Source organism: Monodon monoceros, unplaced genomic scaffold (genome assembly GCF_005190385.1).
Source record: "Monodon monoceros isolate NGI ecotype Baffin Bay Population unplaced genomic scaffold, NGI_Narwhal_1 Super_Scaffold_18, whole genome shotgun sequence".
Classification (NCBI taxonomy): Eukaryota; Metazoa; Chordata; class Mammalia; order Artiodactyla; family Monodontidae; genus Monodon; species Monodon monoceros.
The window spans coordinates 31,455,641-31,459,424 of record NW_021703774.1 but is presented as its reverse complement, the minus strand read 5'-3'; the positions used below and the strand labels follow the sequence as shown (position 1 = coordinate 31,459,424).

Sequence of the window (3,784 nt, the reverse complement as noted above, 5' to 3'; positions counted from 1 at the left end):
ACATTCCTAAATAAATCTTTTAAACGACAGATCTATCCTCATTTGTAACAAGACAAATAATACTTCTTGAGCATTCCCGAGGCCTGATAGGTACTTTACATGTATTATCTCATGAAATTATTCCACCAGCCCTATGAAACTGAGGTTAAGAGGTTTGGATAATTCTAAAGTTGTCGTTTAAACCCGAGTATGCGGACTACCAAGGTCATCTTTCCCTCTGTACCTCGCTGCTTTCCCAATTCCCCAAAGACAAGGACTAAACATTTTTTTTTTTTTTAGTAAGTTTATTTATTTATTTATGGCTGAGTTGGGTCTTCGTTGCTGCGAGCAGGGGCCACTCTTCGTTGCAGTGCGCAGGCTTCTCACTGTGGTGGCTTCTCTCGTTACGGAGCATGGGCTCTAGAGCACAGGCTCAGTAATTGTGGCACAACGGGCTTAGTTACTCTGTGGCATGTGGGATCTTCCTGGACCAAGGCTGGAACTCATGTCCCCTGCATTGGCAGGCGGATTCTTAACCACTGTGCCACCAGGGAAGCCCAGGGACTAAATTTTATATTCTTCACTATGTCTAACATATAACATCCAAATAAAAACTGACACTGGTGAAAAACAGCAACTTCCCAAACAGAGTACCTTATCAAGTGTAGGATCTAAAGAAAGATGATTTCTGGGGAAAATCCTCCCTTTCCCACTCTACTCCTACCATCTCTGGTTTAGTAACAGCCCATCAAAAAGAGGCACTCATTTGTTTATTCTCCCTAGTTCCTCTCTGCAATTTCCCAGCCCTGCAAAACATCACAAACTCAGGTGGCTCTGGGGATGAGGCTAATCTGTTAATACTCCAGAGACAGCAATTTCTATGGACATAGAATGATGATCCAAGATCCCCTTTCTCAGGAATTATTTTCCTAACTAAGGAAGTTTACTGTTTTATTGAATAAAATCAGTCACATCACTTCATTTGTATTCCCTCATACAGTCCAAGATTATCACTTCAATCGCCAACTTTCTTAACTATGGCATTTAACGAATCTTCATTAAACAACTAATCCCTTCCCAAGCTTAAGAGGTACTGAAGACAAGTGGCCCCATTCTGACACTGTTCTCAGTTACAATGCTTTAGTTGTAAGTAACAGAAAATCCAACCAGGAATTTTCTTCTATCACATAACAAGTTAGGTGGTAGGGAAGTTCCAGAGTTAATTCAGTGGTTCAAAAGTCATCAAAGGCCAAATTTTTTCCATTTTTCTATTCTGGCATCCTTAGGATGTTGGCAATTATTATTTCATAGTATCCTCACAATAAGCCTGTGAGTTTCATTAAAGCTGCTGCCTAACGGTTGCCTAGTATGAAGAAAACAATTTTCTCACATGTACTTTGGAAGGCAATTTAGAAGTACCTATAGAATTTTTTTTTAATGTGTATATCCTTTGATCTAGCAATTCCACTTCTAAGAATTCATCTCAGAAAATGTTAAGTGGACAAAAACAGGCATGAAGACGTTCATTACAAAATTTTTTTTAATGGTAAAAAATGAGAAACAGCCTAAAATACCCATCAATAGGGTGTGATTACTTAAATTGAGAGACTCATATATAATGGAATACATCATAGCTGTTCAACATGGAACTATGTGCAAGTTTTGTTGATAACAGCAGAACTGCAAAGAGTATGTGTGCAGAAATAAATAAAAATACCTATGACACTAAAAAGGCAGCAGGGGATTCCTGGCAGTCCAGTGGTTAGGACTCTGCACTTTCTCTGCCAAGGGCCTGGGTTCCATCCCTGGTCAGGGAACTAAGATCCCACAAGTTGCAGCAAGGCCAAAAAAAAAGGCAACAAAAGCAGAAACAGATAAACTGGATTACATCATAATTAAAAAATTCCGTGTATCAAAAGACAATGAACAGAATGAAAAGACAACCCACAGAATGGGAGAAAATATTTGCAAATCATTTATTTAAGCCAGAATATGTAAAGAATTCCTTCAAATTAACAACAGAAAAGAACTGTTTAAAAATAGGCAGAGGACTTGAATAGACATTTCTCCAAAGAAGACAAGCTAATGACCAATAACATATGAAAAGATGCTCAACATCACTAATCATTATGGAAATACAAATCAAAACCACAACCTCACAACCATCAGGATGACTGCTATCAAAAACAGAAGTTTTACCTCTCCGAAGAATCGACAAGATGGCAGAAATGGAGCAGAAGCAGCAGACCTTCGGCAATTTCACCTACAGCAGCGTGGACCTTGTAGGACGTGACCTACAAGCAGCTGGTACAGCTGTACAGCACCCAGCTACTGCTGAACCAGGACTGCCAAGGAAGCACACCCTGCTAAAGCGCCAGTGCAAGGCCAAGGAGGCACTGCCCAAGGAGCCGCCTGAGGTGGTAAAGACGCACCTGCAGGACATCATCATCCTGCCTGAGATGGTGGGCAGCATGGTGGGCGTCTACAAGGTCAAGGCCTTCAACCAGGTGGAATCAAGCCTGAGTTCTCAATCACCTACACAGCCAGGTTGGCACTGGGGCCACTCCTCTGGCCTCACCCCCTTCAAGTAGCCTGCTCGGCCAATAAAGTCACAGACTTCTCTTAAAAAAAAAAAAGTTGTTTTGCCAAGGATGTGAAGAAACTGTAACCTTTATGCACTGTTGATGAGAAAGTAAAATGGTGAAGCCGCTGTGGAAAACAGTATGATGGTTACTCAAAAATCTTCAGAGAACATACTCAAAAGAACTGAAAGCAGGGTCTCGAAGATTCACAGCAGCATTATTTACAAAAGTCAAAAAGTGGAAGCAACCCAAATGTCTATCGACAGTTAAATGTATAAACAAAATGTGATATATATACATGCAATGTTATTCAGCCTTAGAAAGGAAGGAAATCCTGACACATTCTACAACATGGATGAAATTTGAGGACATTATGCTAAGTGAAATAAGTCAGTCACAAAAAGACAAATATTGTATGATTCGACTTATATGAGGTGCCTAAACAAACTCAGAAACAAAAAATCAAATCCAGGGGCTGAGGGAAGGGGTGGTTAAGTTGTTGTTTAATAGGTACAGTTTGTTTTTTGCAAGATAAAAAAGTTCTAAAGATTGGTTGCATAACAATGTGAATATACTTAACACTACTGAGCTGTACACTTTAAAATGAAGATAGGGACTTCCCTGGCGGTCCAGTGTTTAGGACTCCACGCTTCCATTTCAGGGGGCAGAGGTTCCCTGGTTGGGGAACTGAGATCCCGCAAGCCACGAAGCACAGCCAAAAAAAATAAAATAAGTAAACAAGATGGTTAAGATAGTAAATATTACGGGTATTTTACCAAAATTAAAAATTTTACCTAAAAGAAATTTTAAAGTAATACCAAAATGAGAATCAAACCAAGCTATACATATCTGTAAAGAGTTCAGAAAGCACCTGTTAACAGTGGTTATTTATGGAGAACACTGATGGGAAAAGGAGGGACTTTTGTTTTCTGCTCTGTATATTTCTGTACAGTTTACATTTGATCATAAACATGTATTAAGTTAATGCTTTTAATATTTAAAAATTCCACTGGATATAACTTTTAAATTAAAATTAAATTCTAAGTAGTAACAGACTTAAGTTCTCATGCCACCTTAAGTTTTACCAAGCATCCCCTCAAAAAAGCATGCCACGAGTATGTGGTTATGATCAGTTCTAATACAAATAATTAATTAGGGAAAAGATCCTGTGTCATCCAGTTAACATGAGATGGTGCTATTAGGTTTTCCCCAGAAAATGCCCG

At 39.1% G+C, this 3,784-nt stretch overlaps 1 pseudogene; it reads left to right on the top strand.

Annotated features, from left to right (window-relative positions):
* The first annotated feature begins 1,746 nt into the window (after positions 1 to 1,746).
* LOC114899534 lies at positions 1,747 to 2,795 on the top strand (annotated as a pseudogene).
* The last annotated feature ends 989 nt before the right edge of the window (positions 2,796 to 3,784 follow it).